The sequence below is a fragment of the Lycorma delicatula genome, chromosome 4 (assembly GCF_047948215.1).
Source record: "Lycorma delicatula isolate Av1 chromosome 4, ASM4794821v1, whole genome shotgun sequence".
NCBI classification, from domain to species: Eukaryota; Metazoa; Arthropoda; class Insecta; order Hemiptera; family Fulgoridae; genus Lycorma; species Lycorma delicatula.
This window is the reverse complement of record NC_134458.1, coordinates 2,237,501-2,257,343: the sequence shown is the minus strand read 5'-3', so window position 1 is coordinate 2,257,343 and position 19,843 is coordinate 2,237,501. Positions and strand designations below refer to the sequence as shown.

General features: G+C 28.7%; 1 long non-coding RNA gene across 2 annotated transcripts; it reads left to right on the top strand.

Moving 5' to 3' along the window:
* Nucleotides 1-3,015: 3,015 nt before the first annotated feature.
* LOC142322810 (uncharacterized) lies at nucleotides 3,016-19,149 on the top strand. Of its 2 annotated transcripts, none has more exons than XR_012755939.1 (3): nucleotides 3,016-3,160; nucleotides 8,217-8,405; nucleotides 18,536-19,149. It is a non-coding gene; the product is annotated as an uncharacterized LOC142322810 (long non-coding RNA). The 2 variants fall into 2 exon arrangements; XR_012755940.1 differs by lacking the exon at nucleotides 18,536-19,149 and adding an exon at nucleotides 11,976-12,160.
* Nucleotides 19,150-19,843: the final 694 nt, after the last annotated feature.

Below are 19,843 nucleotides of genomic sequence, written 5' to 3'. Positions count from 1 at the left end.
TACCTGTACGTTTTTATAACATGTTCATTATTATTATTATTAAATATTTTCAAACAAATTTGTAATTAAACAAATATTGTTTGATATTCTGATTAAATTATAATATGAACACAAAAAAATTTAAGCATAAATCATACAAGCAAAATGAACTGTTCTGGCATTTGCCTTACAACCAAGGGAAACCATGGTAATATTTTAAAACATTCGCCTTTACAAAAAAATAAACGTTACAATCAGAAATAATTATAAGTTCTTCCAATTATATTGCATTCTGAAATGACATCAGTTAAAGAAAACTGTCTTTTTTTTAACATATTCTTGTCAAGAAGGAGTTTACACATTCATGATGATAAATATAAATAAGAACAAACCCTTGTTTTGTTATACAAGAAATTAAGTTTCATTACCTTAACATATTATTTGTTGGGCAACATGAAAGTTTTTCTTCATAATATTTGTAATTAACACTTTAAATATTTTTAGTTTCTTTTGTAAAAGAAATAAAAATTAATGTAATTACATAAATAAATAGTATAAAAATTAATAAAAGTAAATAAGTTAATAATAGTTTTTCAGTAATAAAGTATTTCTTAATATAAATTTAACACACAATAAAATCAGAAAGAAATTAACCAAATAAATATAAAAAAGTATTGTTCCTGCAATAATAATTAACAATATTACTTTCAATGGAGAAAGAAAGATTAATTTTATATAATATAAAACTAAGTATTATAATCTTAATGAAAGATTTCTCCACAATATTTCCAAATAAGGATTTATAACATTATAATACATTTAATAATGAAACAAAATATAAATTAAGATATTTTTTCTTTTTACTAGAAACACTGACTTTCTGTATTAATTTTAATAATTATTTACCAATAATTTTATGTTTAAATAATTTCCTAATGTTGTTGTATACAATTATGTTAGGTCAAGTAATTTTCAATATATCAAAAACAGTATTCGAAAGAATCAATATTTTCAAATATTAATAATATTACTGTATTATGACTCACTCGAATTTACACAGTATTCTTAAATTAATGCATCTTCTTAAGTTAGTTATTTTGTAAATGGTTTTTATATTGTAAACGCTTGTAAACAGCGTTTTAGTTAATCATTAAGATCTTTGATATTTACAGACTGATGAAGGTAACAAAAATAATCATAATTTGATGAAGTTTACAACTGTGATAGGGAACAACTTAACAGATAAATCATGATGATCCCACATTTGATGAAATCTGCAAAAATATATAAATAGGCATTTAAATACCTGTGTTACAAAAATAAATAAACCTAATGCATAATGTATCCATCATTTCCCTAAGAAATGGAGCGGTCATGGAGGTTCATATTCCTGGCCACCAAGATCACCTGATCTAAAACCTTTTATAGATCTTTTTGCGTCTGGGGATGGGTGAAAAATATTGTACAAAAAACAAAAATACATTCTCGTGAGGAATTAATTGTTCGCATTATGGATGCTGCTGACATACTTAAGGATAGCCCTGAAGAACTATAAAGAGCTACAAGAACAGTACAGAAGCAAGCCAAGAAATGTTTTGAAGGTGCTGGGTTTTATTTAATATTTTAATAAACTGGTAGGTAAAATCTACTGTACTGTTTAAATTTAAAAAAAATTAAAATAAAATTTTAATTTTTCTAAACTTTTTTTGTTTTGTTCGATTTATCTTTCACAATTTTGTTCAGAATTAAATTCTCTACAAGTTTTATTTAAAGGTTTTAGGTGTTTATTACCCATTTAACAAAGTTATTGTACATCAAACATAAAAACGGGTTTTTTACTGTAATTCATTGATTTTCATCACAGATTACTTAAAAACTACTGTAGATACAGTTTTGGTAGGTATTGTATTCAATTTTTAAGGTAAAAATCCATAGCAATCACTAATTCTGCCCCCTAATTAATGCCGAAAAAATGTCAGAATGACCTCTTTCACCGAGGTTGCTGAAATCTTGAGTGAAATCTGTCATTAGCCGTTACTCACAAACGAAGCATTTAAGGGTGTATGTTTATTTGAACTTTTTCCATTAATTTCACATGTGGAATATGTTACAAAAATCCTGGTTGAACTTTGTTATACACTCTGTATATAACTTGATTTCAATTTCTTTTTATACAGTTTTGCTAACAGGAATCACAGTCAGGGATTACTTCAGAGAATGATACGTATGAGTGTAAATGAAGTGTAGTCTAGTACAGTTTTAGGTCGACCATTTCTGAGATGTGTGGGTAATTGAAACCCAACCACCAAAGAACATCGTTATCCACGGTACAGATACCGGTACAGACACCGATAACAGTATCGATAAGGGTACCGTTAACCAGATAACGGTACCGTTATCTGGTTAGCGTTGATAACGGTATCCAGATAACAGTAAATCTGGATACCGTATCAACGGTATTTTTTATACCGTTTTTCTAATATTCAAATCTGTGTTAAAGTAACTGCCTTTACTAGGATTTGAATGTTGGAAAACTCGCGGCTTCGAAATCAGCTGATTTGTGAAGACGCGCGTTCGCCGCTAGACCAACCCAGGGGGTATAATATCAATTTCAAAAAAAATAAATTTTATAAACAATAGCGATTCTACTAAAATAATAAACCCCAAATAAATAAATATCTTAGACAAGTTGGCTATAGTTTAAAACGTGAAAACTGCCGGCCAGAATATATGTGTAGGAGCAACCGTTCTTTTTCTTTTAGAGCTAAAGAACAATAATAGTATAAAGAAAAATTGTTTCGATAAATCCAATCATGCTAATCACATTTTATAGAATGAACATAATTACAGATAATTATTATAAAAATAATTACAAATAATTTTATTAAAATATTAGATTTTTCCACAGATTATTATAAAACAAGCAATATCCAAAAATTTTATACATATTGTAATAATAATAAATTAATAAAGCAGCATATCAGATTTGAAGATGATTTTCTATTTAAATTAATAATTATCACGATGGCTAACTTATTTCCCTCCAACAAGGAAGACTGTTGTTAGGTTATTAATAGTTAATAAATTTTATTTATGTTTTTAATTTTTTAAAAGTACAAAAAAATTACTCTTGAGGATTGTCAAATGGCCTAAAGCCCTAGGGATAAAATATAAATTGTTGGTAAGGTTGATTTTTTTTTAATATTATAACGAATTATTTAACCTAACTTGCGACTTTATTCTGATCGGAACAAATTACAAAATTTGAAAAAAATTATAATATTTTCAGAGACATGAAATGATATTAATGTAAATACATTAATAATAAAATATTAGTATAAAATAATTAACAGTTAAGAAATCGTTCCTGAAAATCATTTCGAACATATACACTTATATCTGTACATGTTGAAGTGCTTGCAGGTAAATCATATGTTAGTCTTTTTTTTTAATTCATCAACAGAACAATATATTATCTTTAAAACTAAATCTTTTAATTGTAAAATAAGCCAATGGTTAACTGATTATACAGTGTCCCTTTTCATAAAGTATGCCTCTGTATTGATCTGAAAGCACTTCTTTTGTCCTAAAAGATTATGTTTTTAAAAAGCCCACAAATTGGAGTTTACACATTATATGAGAAAATATTTAGGCATGAAAGTAATCGATAATGATTACTAGCTTAGTGTTTTTATAAAGATGCTTCAGAGTAAAACTACTCCATTTTGGTAAACAAAATATCAGTTTTATCATCCCACAAGAATTTATTAAACAAAAAACCCAGAGGTTATCTTTTGTGGACAACAAAGATACTATCAATATCATTAATGGGATTTTTGGTCACACAATCTGCAATATTATGTCTACCCGAGAAGCACAATGTTTTATCCATATTTTAAGTTACATTCATTCCATCCAGTGAAAATGTTTTTAAACTGCAACTGTTAAGTTTCAATCCATTTTTATTTATTATCCTTAGAAATAGATACAGTTGTGTCATCTGTGAAAAGAGTTGGAATGAACGGCTAAAGATTTTAAGGCAGATCATTAATAAACATAAGAAAGCAAAAACGTTTCCCTGAGGCCCTCCTCATTGTACATCTTGAAGCGAGGACCTAAATTTACAGGTGTGTTCTTGTCAAATGATAAAATTTCTATTACTTGTTCAGAATTTGTAATGTACGACTTAAAACTGTACGACTAAAGTTTCTTTTCAGATACCGATACCACAGCTACTAAGTTGTTTTATCGGTATAAATAAATGTTTTACAAATATTTCATAAAATTGAAAATGAAATTTTTTTATCTTAAAGAATTTAAAATATTTTCCAAAAACTGGTTAATGGCTACGGCTTGGTAGACGTGTTTGCCAATGGAAATATAAAAATTAGATTACCTTATCAATATTATAGTGCACTTGCTATTAAGCTGTCTTGTCAGTGCACTGCACAATAATATCTATAAGAATAAACATTGCAATATAAGTATACACTTTCTTTTATTTATCATGCATTTGAGTAAGATATTTTAAGTACGTTATAATACGCATCTTACTCTGATTGAGTAGCATTTGGGTAGGTAATGCAGAACATACTTTAAGAATCAATTCAGTGTATGAAAAACAATAAAAGTACATTTATTGCCATCAAAAGTTCCATCTATCTATATTATCTGTTCTATTATTGTTTTTTTTAAATCTATTTCTCAGTAAGTTTTGCGGTATCTTGATAATATTTGATATACTTATTAAATTTTCTGATGAACTAGTAATTGTGTGACATAAAGCTTCATTTTGTAATAAATTAAGCTCTAAAAAGAGAGAATAACTACAGTGGAATTAAATTAAATTGTAAAATGGAATTATTGTTTGCAATAGGTATTGTATTGTAATTTACATATAAATTTATAGTAAAAATATTTTAAAAGTTACAACTACCACATCCTTGTTTTTTTTTCTGTTTTTGTTTTCTTTTTGTTCACAAAAGTTATTTGAAGGTAAAATGAAAAATAATAAATTTGTGAAGTGAACAATTTAAAATACTACTAAGAACAAAGTAATGCTACTTAATAACAGAATGATTTCTGAAACAAATGTTAGATTTGAAGGTGTAATAAATCATGAAAGTGTATTTTATATGATATTGCTGAGAATAGATTGGAAGAGACAAATTATGTCGATGGTAGGCTACATCGAAAGCAGCTGGAAGGCGAGTTCATTTTTTTTTAGAAATTATGGTTTGATAACAGAAACTTTTCCACCAACTGTACTTCTCCTGAACAACATTGCAAAATGACAAAAGTTTGATTTAAAATACAATTTTTCTTTACTAGTCAATAAATAAACTGCCATGATTACATTAATTTTTAATGATTATCTCTTCATCTCATATGTACTATTAAATTATATTTTTTAGTTTAACTGTTATGAATTTTATTATCACAAAATGACATCATTTATTAAAATATAATTTTAAGTTAAGGCAGAGTAAGTGCAGGTACACAAAGTTTTAGTGGATAACAAAGTAAATTATTTACTACTATAATTTACAGGTAAGTTGCAATTAAAAATCACACCTGAAAGTGAATTAATGATTTAAAGGGTTTTCGTCTCTGTGAGCTTTATTCTCTTAACACTTATTCAAAAAAAAAAAAAAAATAAGTGATCTTTGTATGGTTTGAAAATTATAATATAGCAGATTTTGTAAATTCTGCAAAAGAATATCAGTGGTTATAAATATCATTTCCCAACATTGAAAGTGAAGATGTCACTCTTACCCCAAAAAACATAAAAAACTTTCTCATGAAAATTAAACAGATCGTTTCTCTCTTTGGTAGATACATTAAAACCGACACACAATATGCTTCATTTCTTTTATGAAGTAATTTGAAAGACAACCTGGAACTTTAGATGTTATCCAAATTAATCGCTTCATTACTAATATTGTATTGATTATAAAGACAAATTGTTATTCATACAATGGAATTTAATTACATTCATAAGCCTTTACATAGAGTTAAGCCTTTAAATATTATAATATCGAATCAAGAATCAATGAGTTAATCCCAAGTTTTCCTAATTTTTTTAATGTTTTCTCTCAACTTAAAAAAACCTATGGAACTTTTTTTTTCTTTTTGCTAGAGCCCTTCTAGTCTTTCCTTACACATGTCTTCCCCTTTGTAAGAGCTGCTGGACATTCTTAAATGTACATTGATGTTACCGCTTGCTACATAAAATTTTTAATGGTTTTTACTTATTGCATTGCACGTTTTATATATTGTAATAAATAAATTGAAAACTCACAGATTTTTGTTTCCTCTCCAATCTAATTTGATGAAAATGACAATTCTATTTATGCTAAATTCTGGGATAAAAGTCCTCCATCTGACATTGCTGAAAAGAAAACTTACCAATTTAGTTATTATTAAATTACAAATAAGTAACAAAGTCTATAAGTTGTATTGGTATAATTTTTTGTTTAATGATATTTAGTTAACACAAAATTCAATTCACCTTAAAATTATAAAATTTAACTTTATGCTTTTTGTTATGAAGAAATTTGGTGAATTAAATTATAAGAAGTGTAAATTAATTCATCAAGACATCTAAGTTTAGTCTGTTGTGCTTTTAATATAATAATTTGCCTGCGATATAAGTCTCATAAGCAGACAGATATCACTCTGTTAAGGGGCGATTAAGAAAGTAGCTATTGCCTCAGCCTAAGAGATAAATCCAGAATTTTATCCAAGACAAAGCTCAAAGATGTAATCGATATTCATGGAATCTATTTGACGAATAAGGGATTCCAATCGACTCAAGGAATCTAGTTCACAATAATTAATATTTTTATGTCTCTGAAGCAGTCATAACTCAACAGATAACCTGACATGACACATATCTATTTCCAAAAAAACGCTGAGCCAATCTTAATAAAAACTGAACATCAATAGTTAGGCTTTCTGAGGAAAATGGATATTTTAATGGTTTTCCTGGTGCCTTTCCCACAAAAATTATTGCATACCAGCATGAAGCTGACTAAACTATAGCTGATATTCAGCCCTGAAATTGGTCCTTTCACTCTGTTCATCACATTGACTGGTTGTATAGTGTCATCGTAAATTTAAAGAAATCAACTTTATATGGTATCACTTGTATCTCGCATGACTTGTATAGCACAGAATTCACAGATCAGGAATTTACAATGTAATGACTTGTTCAACCACTCCTTCAATCTATTTAGTGCTGGTAAAGGAGCAATTGATGAAAGATATGATATTGCTGTTTCCAACTGTGAGATTTGTTTTGTAATTCATTTTTTGTGAGCAAACTTACAGTTAAACTAAAATCTGTAGATTATAATCTCATGATTATACTAATATTATAAGTGACATAGTCATGGTGCCAGAAAATCATGAAGAACAGCTGAATATTGATTTGTAATCAAGAATTACCTTAAACCTGATTGATATTTAAATATTTATTTTAAAAAACGATAGAGGAACCGGAACTGTTATGATAATTTTTTTTTTTATTTCTAGGTACTTAGGAAGAAATTGTACTTTGAAAAAATAAATCAATAAAATAATTATAATCAGATATATATATGTCATTTGCCGTAAACAAAAGATTGAATGCGACAAGATACGAGATGCATGTCCCACAAAATAGCATTGGCATTCTCAAGAAAAAAGCATTTCATGCCGGGCTTAGTAAGGAAAGTGAGGACTGAAACAATTGCCCATCATCTTCTACACAGAGTAGGCCAAGCCCACTAAAACGCAGAAAATCTTTCAGCTCTACAAGCAACACCTTCACTCCGTTCACCACTGGGACTGGTCGTGTATGAAAATCATTATTCTTAATGAAATAGAAAGCAATTGTACCTCTTACCTCTTTTGTGCTTTATATGCATCAGTACATTGTGATTGCGACACATTATGTAATTCAATAACTGAAGATAAGACTTCTGCTAGGTCAAAGAAAATTATTCACGAAATGTACCTCACAGTTGGGAACAGTAACATCATGTGTTTCATCGACTACTCTTTTACCTATTACCTATTAAATGAATGAACATGTAATTAGATTACGCATAGCTGATTGGTGTTAGCACATTATATACTTTGCTTCTACTTACTAAAAATGTAATTAATTCTTGTATTCTAATATCATTGTAGATGTAAAATAGACAATAAAAATTATTTGTTTTAAATAATTAAAACATTTCTCCTGACATTAGGTATTCGTGTGTGATCCTCGTATGTCACAACCGTAACCGGCAGAGGACAACTTCCTCACGACGAGAGTTTCTGCAAGAGGAGCCCCATGGCAACACTTAATCCGTTGGAGTTTATTATCGACGGTAGCCGTCCAGTCACTTTGCCACCTCGCTCGCAGTGATTGTTTTATATGATTGATAAAATCAAAGGTGCTAACTCGGGTGGTGAAAGGAGGCTGAATACACGCTTCCTTGGCAGCAGAATCTGTTCTTTCGTTACCTAGAATTCCAACGTGGCTGGGGATCCAGCAAAAACCTACCTCCCTGTTGCGTTTATTTAACTCAGCGATTTTATCATAAATGTCAATGACAGGATGTTTGGAATAAAGGTTTTCCAATGTCTGGAGAGCACTGTACGAGTCACTGCAAATAAGAATGCTCCTATATTTAGGGCCAACGATACTTAGAGCCCTATCCACAGCGAGTAGTTCTGCGGTGAACACACTCGTAACACCGGGTAGGCCAAACATATAGGACTGTTCATTGATAACAAAAGCACAACCAACGTTACCACCATGCTTCGACCCATCAGTATATATCACCACGCCTGGGTTCAACTTGGCGAGGAGAAACTGAAACATCTGCCAGAAAACAATAGGTGGCGTGGAACACTTATATTATGTTGTAAGATCAAACGTAAAATTTACATGGTGTATTCTCCACGGGGGGTTCGAGCACGGACATGATGGAAAGAACGAGGGAGAGTCAACACTCATATGCTGCAGCAGACGTCGTGTACGGACACCCACAGGCGCAGTACAACGTGGACGGTCCTCATACTCCCTCATATTAGGATTCTTAAGAACTGGGTCAAAAGCTGGGTGATTTGGCTGTCCGCTGAGACAGCCAAATAATACAGACATCTGTTGTTGCCTACTACAGAGCTTAAAATTATATTCAGTCAAAACTTCAATTGTCTATACTGTGTGTTGTGTTCACACAGTTATTAGTGTTTTGCTATATTTTCATAAATTCTTTATAATACTGAAGAGATTTTTTTCTCATTTTTATTTGCTACATGGCCTCTAAAAAGTTGATGGATGCTCAAATCATCCAGACAATTATTGTTACATTAGAGGTAAATGTACGCATAAATCTCAAAGAAAAAGTTATTTCTGGATTGCGCACTCAGGGATAAAGATAAAATCTGGGTGCCTCGTGTTATTTTTATATGATGCTCAGTAACTGAACGGTTCAACAGGAAACGACGAGCCCTGTTATTTATCATGCATTAGCTGCATGGAAGTCCTTCAGAGACATTGTTGGTGTTTTTATGGCCACAGAAAAGATGAAAACTATGTTTATGGTTAATAAGCTGTTAAAAAACTACAAATATTTAGTACGTAGGATGTCATTAAAAATTCGTTTCCTAAAGTCTCACCTAGACTTTTTTCCTGAAAATTTGTGCTCTGTCAGTGATGAGCAAGGAGACCGTTTCCGTCAGCATCACTACCAAGGAAGATGGGACGCTAGAATGATTGATGACTGTTGTTGGTTTTTATTTAGAGAAACTGATAAAACATCGTATAAGCGAGAAAACATTTGTAAACTTATTTTAAAAACTTAGTTCCAATGATTTAATCGTTTAAAAACTCTATTGAATATATTTCAATTCATCTGTATTTGAATAACAAAAACTTAGCTGATTTAAACAAATTGAAAACAAATGAATACATAAAAATAATAACTTTTTTGAAATATTGGTATGACACTGATTATGCATTTATTGGTAAATAAATCGTATGTATCTAAAAATGCAATGTATTACACAAAATTTTATAAGTTTTGAATTCAGCACCCAATATTTGTTAAAATACCATGCCCAATTCTAGATGTGATTTTTATATTTTGCTGCGTTTTAAAAATTCTATTAGACATTTACAGTACTTACTTTTTATTCAATCCAGATTTGAAACTACGGTTGATAGTCACTTTAACTAAAATTTTCTTTTATCTTCCATAACCATTTTCCGCTTTCAATATTATATTTGAGAATCAGTAACCATTTTTTTTTGTCACAGCTTCCATGAATTTAAAAGTACTCCCAGTACAGCACCTACAACTCAAAATCACTTGGCAAAAAGATTAGTAATGCACTTAATATGAACTGTTAATTTTTTTTTTTTTTTTTTTTTGTTTTGCGTAGGAGGAGGAAAAGCTCTACCAGCCACCGTCTGTGCCCGCAACAGACGGTAGTGTCGGGCTCTCACCGACTAAAAACCTCCACCTTAGGGAGGAGGACCCTATTAGGGATTGGGATCGTGGACGCGACTTAACTAACTAATAATAAAATAATATCTACGTTGTACCTGAAAAAAAAATACACAGCATATACAAAATTTAAATCTATTTTCATAAAACTTAATTTATACTGCTTATCTAAGTAATTTTAATGTAAAATTTACGTTGAACCTGAAACAGAAACATACACAAAAATAGACATAAAAATTTCCTACAGGAAAGTTCCTATCAGGGGACCCTACTGGGACTAGGCATTGGGATCGCGGACGCGACTTAACTAATAATAAAATAATATCTACATTGTACCTGAAAAAACATACACAGCATATACAAAATTTATATCTATTTTCATAAAACTTAATTTACACTGCTTATCTAAGTAATTTTAATGTAAAATTTATGTTGAACCTGAAATAGAAACATGCACAAAAATAGACATAAAAAATTCCCTAAAGGAAAGTTCCTATCAGGGGACCCTACTGGGACTAGGCACCTACCGCGATTTTATAAGAATATTATACTATCAACTTAAAAACTACACAACTTATTTTTAACATGAAAATTTATAATATTAAACAATAATAACAAAAGTAAGTACCTTTAGTAGAAAATTATCCTACAATAAAAGGGAGTACCACAATGTAAGGAGGGCCACTTACATGGCAGCTCTCCCTTAGAATATTAAATGAACCGTTGAGTTACCTGAAACAAAAGAAAATAAGACAAATTCAATTAGCGGTTGTGAAATTAAATAGTTTTGTTTTAGTTATTTAATTCATTTCATGTATGATAGCACTTAACATTTTCTAACAAAAATATTTATTAGGAATGATTAGGTGGTCCATTTTTACTTCTTAAATATTTAACCTGAGGTACAAGTATTTATATAGACATTTTTTACAGAAATAGAATCACTAGCTAGGTAGGTACACAAGAAAAGTGTACCTACCTTCTTCCACACTAGATAGATACAAAGAACACTGAATTTTTTACGGACCCCGCATCGGGTAGATATCCATTGAGAAATCATTGAAAAACACCCTTTTAATAGATCAAGGTAGAAGAAAATAAAGGAAAAAAGTTGAAGTTAGAAGGTGAGAAAGGAAGATTGCTAAACAAGACAACTCGCTCAAAAAAACTCTAAGCCCCTTTTAAGGCAGCAAGGATTCCTCTCGTACAAGATCAGAGCGCTTTACCAAGAATAAATGCAAAAACATTATTCTGAATTAAGGTTCACTGATGTAGATGGTAACAAATCTATATCGCATCCAGGAATGTGTGTTATATGAACCTACTTGGCCGAGCTAAAATTTTCAGCTAAGAATAATGTTGAATGGTAACAAAAATCGATACAGGATATCGGTATACCACCTGATCCTTTTACTAATTTTTATATTATTTTTAAAAAATCATATTTAATATTTTTATAGAATGAAATGCATCATTTATTTTCTTACTATTTTTTACAATTTTATATAGGTTTCCACTTGCTTTGATTGCTCTGGTATTTAAAATTCATGAAATATTTATGTGCCATCTACTTTATAAGTATATTCAACAAATTTTGACAAAGAGGTGCAAGCATGGTTTCATTAAATTTTCAAGCCCCCGTCAGGCAAGAGATTCATTGTTAAAGCAATTAAAACAATAAAGGACTAAACAGAATTTCCATTATCAAAAACAAAAAAAACTTGTGAAATCACTTCTAAATTTTTACACAGTATATTTTCTATTAAAATAATACGTTAAATGAAGATATTGCTTTGTTATTCATCTATCAAAACCCATTCTCTATCTGTAAACATATATAAAATTCATTTTTATTATAATTAAGGAGGTATCTAAGTGAAAAGATGACTGTCACGACAATAATTTGATTCTCATTTCATTTATTTTACACATGAAATCAAACAAAATCAGTTGCTTTTCATGGCTATTCTTTACATTATAAAAGAATAATTGTCTTCTACAAAAAGAATAATTGAGTTAAATTATAAGTACATGTTGCATTTCAATTTTATTAACAATGATGAAAAAAAATCAAATGATGTACAGTTGTTAACTGATAAATACTCAAAATATTCTTGAAATATTGTAAGCCAAGAAATGTACATAATAAGTTATTAAGTTTCATTGCTGTAACAAAATTCATAAAAATTTGTATATACATATATATATATAAAATTTAACATTATATGAAATTTAAATCACCTAAACACAGTAATTAGATTATTTATACTTATGTTCCAATAACCGGTTTGTGCAGTATCTTATACCTTCACTTGCTATTACATTCTATCTTATTCTTTTTAATTTATTAATATTATTTTTGTGTAAATTATAAATATTTTATTTAATTAAATAATTATAAATTATAAATTTTCACAAGTACATTTATGTTCATTTTTTTGTCTTAGGTCATTTGACTGGTTTTTGATGCAGCTCTTTAAGATTCCCTATTTAGTGCTAGTCGTTTCATTTTGGTATACGTTGTACCTGTACAATAGGGTATGTTGTATACCCTAATTATGTTTGTAATATCATTTAAAATTTCACAAAAGATAACATAATTTATCATAAAAAATAGATATCATTAAAATAAATAAGTTTTAATGTAATAAAAATAGAATTTAATACATACTGGAGATGCAGGGTACTGCAAAAAAACAGTCTGTGGAAATTAATATGGCAAGTGTAACTTATCTAATTACTGTGTTTTGGTGGTTTATATTCAAATAAAATAAATTACTAAATAATTATAAATAAATTCAAATAAAATGACAAATTAGGCATTGACCAGATACTGGCATTTCTTGATATGTAACACTATTAAGTTTCTTTTCTTTATTATACTGTTTTTTCCTTTATTGCATTATGTTGTAATTTGCCACACAAAATTTCTGTGTTTCGCATGACATTTAATGACCGATCTACCTAAAATTTTTTAAAAATTTAGAAATAAAAGTACCTGCAGTATCAAAAGAGAAAGTTACCTATCAGTGATATAAACTGGAGTCTAAACTAATGGCCTGACCCGCTCTTTTTCTGTTTAGCCTCGGGAACCACCATAAGGTATTACTTAAGAAGATGATATGTATGAATGCAAATTAAGTGTAGTTTTGCTCAGTCTCACATCGACTATTCCTGAAATGTGTGGTTAATTGAAACCCTACCGTGAAAGAACACTAATATCCACACTCTAATATTCAAATCCATTTAAAAGTCTTTACTAGGATTTGAACCTTAGAACTCTCGACTTTGAAATCATTTGACTTGCAATGATGAGTTACCACTAGACTAGCCACAGTGGGCTAATGCCCTGACCTTGGCCCCTGGTACAAGGCAAGTGATAATGGCCGGTTGAATTCACAGAGTGAGTATCTCCAATACTTGGTTGCTCTAACTGAAGCTAAACATTACATAAACGGATGGAGTCTTAATAAATACTAGTATTATCATGGAATTATATGGTGTAGTAAAGAATTAGTAGTACCTTAATATTTTACCATTTGGCAAAACAGCTATACATTTATCGCCAAGGCTAATCCAAAGATCAAATCCATCGAGCAGCTGAAAGAATCGGTCGATCTGGTAGTCTGAAGAAATAGGATGCAGCATGAAGTGAAGAGTTGATGAGATGTGGAATGTAATCTGGTAATCTGTATTATTTCTAGTCTCATTTTTATTTATAGTTTGTAAATTTTTGTAGTGAGGAAGATAACGTTAATTTCTCACTTTGATATTGATCGCACTTTAATTTCACACTTTATTTTCACCAATCACTTTATTTACCCCACAATTTCAAAATATGTGAAAATAAAATAATTACACACTAAAAACCAGAATCAGTACACGCCTTTTTAATATGCAAGGCAAATATATTACATAAAAAAATTATTAAATTTTGAAGTAATTTGGATTACTGTTATGATAGATGGATTTTTTTCAAATAATCATTCTACTTAGGTTTTTACCACAAAAAATTGGTAAATTTTGCAGCTAAGTTAATTGTTTTAATAAAAAAAAAGCAAATAAAGTGAAATAATTTATTATGGCACCTCTAAAATCAGCTGACTCTGGTTTGAAAAAATTAAACTAACATGCAAGCATGCATCTTCTCTGAAGCTGGTTGGCTGAATGCAGATTGGGGAATGCAAAGGGTATTCAAAATTTAAAATATTTCAAATAAAATAAAAAATAAAAAATTCTTAAAACTGTAATTAGATATAAATATGCTCTAACCTTCAATTTGATTAACACCTACCAAAAAAAAATTTAAGAAAAAGCTTATGTAATATAATATATATCAAATAAAAAAAAATTAAAAATAAACATTATATCCTACATGAACCAGATTTAAAAGCTGCATTTAATTAAGAAATTGCCTCTATATATTTACTTATTTTTTTAATTTTTTGAACTTATTTAAATGATTAATTTTGTCAATGAAATGAACAAAATATAAATAATTTACAAAAAAGGTAATCTTAAAAACCCACTCATTAATATTTCAAATAAAAATTTATAAAGCAATTTAAACTAAAAAAAGGAATTTTTATGCGATTAAATTTAAAATTAAAATAAAAATTTTAATTATAAAACTGAATTTATTATGAATTTAAATTGAGTTACGGAGGACTTCAGCCACTGGTAGTGAAGTGATGAGCTGAAAAGACAAAGAAACATAATAAACATAGAATAACTAAATATTATGAATTATATGAATAACTATTTCTAACATTAACATATTTATATATCACCCCCCAATATATAGACACATTTATATACACAGCACCCCCCAACCGAACCCGATGAACGATATCGGGATGATGAAGTACGGTCGCGACGCGGTTGACGCGGAGGGAATGCTTTATGTACCCGGCACTTGCGAAAACTATTCATTGCATACAACATAGATATTTACAATGTCAATATGTAATCAAGAATTATAATTAAAAATAATTGTGTATCATATTAGGTAACTGATAAGCTAAAATGCGAATAATACACCCGGAACTGTGCAAGAGCACATTGAATTTTCTACCCGTTAAGGAAAACGTTGAAATAATATACCCTGAACTGTCACAGCATATAAGATTTGCTTCGTGTGAAGCAACAATCTAAAATAATACACCCTGAACTGTTTCAGCGCATATCAGACTTGCTAAGTTGATAAAAAATTTAAAACCATACACCCTGAAGTGTTTCAGAGCATATCAGACTTGCTAAGTTGATCAAAAATTTAAAACCATACACCCTGAACTGTTTCAGAGCATATCAGACTTGCTAAGTTGATCAAAAATTTATAACAATACACCCTGAAGTGTTTCAGAGCATATCAGACTTGCTAAGTTGATAAAAAATTTAAAACAATACACCCTGAACTATATGACATATCAAATTTTCTGTCTGTATATACACTCTAATCTGTGTGTTGTTACAGTTAAATAATTTGAAACTGTATTTCTTAAAATGAAACCGAATTAGAAGACTGAACTAGGGAAATATTAACCAGAAACGTTTGTTTCATAATGTCAACAGAAAAATGTTATCGATTTGAAGAAATATAACTTAAGGGATATTTCTATTATTTTCAATATTAAAAATAGAAGAAATCAATTACTCAGAGAGTCTTTAATCATAATGAATTTACTTGTATTTTTCATATTTCTTTTTTTCCCTTTTGTACCTGTGCAGGTGTATGCATTACTATCCAGACCTCTTGATTATCCCATTTAAGATTCTCTAAGAATGCATTTTCACAGCATAATATTGCCAATCCTGGTTGGAAGTCTATAATTTATATTATTGAAAAAAAGGTAAAGTTGCTAATGAATAGCAAATGGAATCAAGTTATGATTAATGACAATGCAAGTGAAAAGGGGGTAATAATGCAAATACTAAATGTAATATTGAAGTTACCTGTATCTGTAGGATTATAGAAAAAATTAAATTTTATTATTCAGTAATCAAAAAGGAGGTCTTTTTTCATCAACAATATGAAATATAATTACAAAGAAATTCTATATGTGAACAGTGGGAGGTGCAGAATGATTAATAGCAGGTGACAGGTACCAATTAAATTACAAATTCTAATCCCGCATAAGAAAGAGAATGTGCTCGATTTCAGTTTTACATGGTTTTGGAAAATTGTTTATAAAAAATATACATTTATAGAAATAAACTAATAATTTCAGTGGATAACCACCAGGCACGATATGGCATATATTCTAGAAGACTAAAACCAGGGGGTTTATATATATAATTTGCTCATATAAAAGGTTTAATGTAGTGTATTTTTAGGTTGTAAAAATGTCAACGGTAATAGTGATAGGCCTTTTAAATAGAACTAAAATGATTCCTGATGGATATACTGTAATAGTTCCTTGATGGTTCTCTGTAGAAGTCCAGTATACTTTCAAATACTGTTTGATGGTGTCAAAAATAGTTTTATTTAACATTAGATGGTTAGGGTGAAAAGCTTTTTTTTAAACGAATGCCAAAAAATCTGATTTGTATTCTTAAATTTGTTTATATGTAGATAATCAAAGGGTCATTTTAGAATTAATTTTTTTGTTAAATATGGTTATTTATTTAAGAAATTACTTAGGATAATTATAAAATAAAAGTGAATCCACAAAGAAAATAAGATGCAAGGATGTTTTACATAAACAGATCAAATACGACTGAACAAAGCCAATACTATGAATTAGCAAATCACAAATTTCTCCTTATTTAAAAAAAAAATTGCTGTAAAAATTATTAATTTAAAGAATACTGGAAAAATTGTATAAAAAGCCTGTTAAGTGATTTATATACCTTCTTCAATAAAATCAATTATAATTTAACCTCTTTGAAGACCCAGTTATAATTTAATAATTGATAATCGATTTATATTACATTTAAATTTAGATATTCAACTCAAATACAGCAGAATGAATGATATACATAAAATACCCATCAACTAAACTTAAATTAATTAGTGTAATTAATGTTAGTCAATGTTAGTAAAACTATTTTTTATGATAAAACAGTTATATTTCTAAGCTACATAAAAAGAACATGCAATTACAAGCTACATGAAATTACTAGCTACATAACAAGTACATGCAATTACAAGCTACCTAATTATTTTATGTATATTATTAAAATTACTGTTTGAGCCAACAAAACCGTGTAAACATAATTTGTATACGAAATATACATAGTAAAAACATTTATCTCTCTCCAAAGAGGTTAAATTTAAATATTTAATTAAAAGGTTAGGAAACTAATATTTTTGAAAAATTGTATTATTTGCATTACATTACAAAATAGAGAATTCACATAAAGAACAAAATTACAGTGTACTACTTGTTATTATGAAAATAAATGGAACCTTTACAGTATATGATCATTTGACTATTTTCTTAAAAGTATGAATATAAACTGGGATTGCATTTTTCTTCCTGTATTTAGTTTTACAAATGGCTATACATAAATTCAGTAAAATAATTGTAACTGAAAGAAAAAGCAGAGTAAAAAATTGTAAATGATTTCAATGAAGAAATTATTTTGAATAATTCGCTAACTTTTTTATATGAATGTGGTGACAAAAGAGATATATGACATCAGTACCTTAACCGCTAAAGTATCTAACCTAACAAAGTTAAGAATTACATAAAAAATATATTAAAGCGTAGAATAAAATTCACTTAGAAGAAAAATGAGTAATTAAAAAATTATGCCCTTATTTTTTCTTTCAACCTAGTCATCTGTATAATCAGAATAAATAAAAAATTTGCACCTGCTTGAAAATAATTAAAAAATAAGATTAAACTTTTTTGATTGTATTACAGTATTCAGAAATTTGAGTGCCGGTTGGCAATTCACTACAAATGGTAATGGATCAAATGAAAATGGATTAGAACAAGTATTATTTGGATTTGAATATTCTGTTTTTATTTATTAGTGAGCTGAGAAAAAATAAAATAAATTTAGCTAAAACAGGTTTGGTTGATTACACAATAAAACAGCTTTACAAAAGATTTCTTTTTCAGGTTACAATCGAGAGACCCAGAAATGAATGCAGTTAACTACAACTGACGTCCAGGAAAAATTTAGAAATATGGGAAACAAAAATAAATTTTAAATTATCTTTAATTAAGATAAAAGATAATTTCTTATTATTATAAACTCTTGAGAAATAAATGAAGAATACCTATGTAATAATGGAAAATATTTGTACAAGTGAGAATTGGGGCTTTTATTTCTAGAATTTTCTAGAGAATTACAGAAAAAAGAAATTGAACATCGTAGATGTGAAAATGTGTGGATCTCCAAAAAGATTTAGTTCAATGATTTTGTATGAAAGAAGATTCTGATTGTTCTAGCGGGGAGACAACACAATTATTATGATCTGAAAAACTAAAAAGGAATAAGTGTATTTTAAATATGATATAAAACTGCACATTGTTATTTTCCTAATTCAAAATACAAACTGTTCTTTTAATACAGTTTCTAAAAAATATTTCCTGTTTCAGCAATAATAATTAAAGTATTTGATACATGAAACTATAAAATTTGATAGTTCCTACAAGATATTCATTGTACTAAGGTATTTGTACTTATTTTCAGTAGACATTAAAGGTAGCCAAGCGCAAGAAAAAACTTGTCTATTCAGTACATATAGATTACACTTAACTATTTATACAAGTAATCTATCCAGATGCAATATAAAAATTAGGCAATTCCTATAAAATTATTGAAAATATTAATACATTTTATAGCATTTTCTTGAATAAAATTCATTTTAGTTCCTACATAAAATTCATCGGTAATTAATTTTATAAAAATTTTGCCACGTTGATGTATCCATTTCAAAAAAGATTACATCACCCCTTTTTTTTTGAATAAACCAAATTTTGTAAAATGGAAGATTATTATTTATCTAGAATAGATTTTAAACTAAAAAAAAATCATTAAAAAACAAAATTTCATGCAAAGTAGATATAAACTGTGGCAACGTGCTTTCTACGTTAAATGTTAATTTTCATTAAACTGTAATAAAGAAAAAAAATGTTTAATTAAAAACCGATACATTAAAAAAAATAAAACTATGTTGTATGCAATAAAATAAATGTCCCTCACTTTAAAATAATGTCCTAAATTATGTGGTTTACCTTTCTAGAAGATTGTTCATAGTTACCACATAAACGATATGCACTCAGCAACGGTCAACGGCGAACTGAGAGATGTCTTACTTCGTACGACGTCACAAGATAGATTCAAAACAAGTTAATTACAGTACTGCGTTTCTGATTGGTCAATCATATCGGAGAGTTTCGTTACAGACTCGAGCGACTACC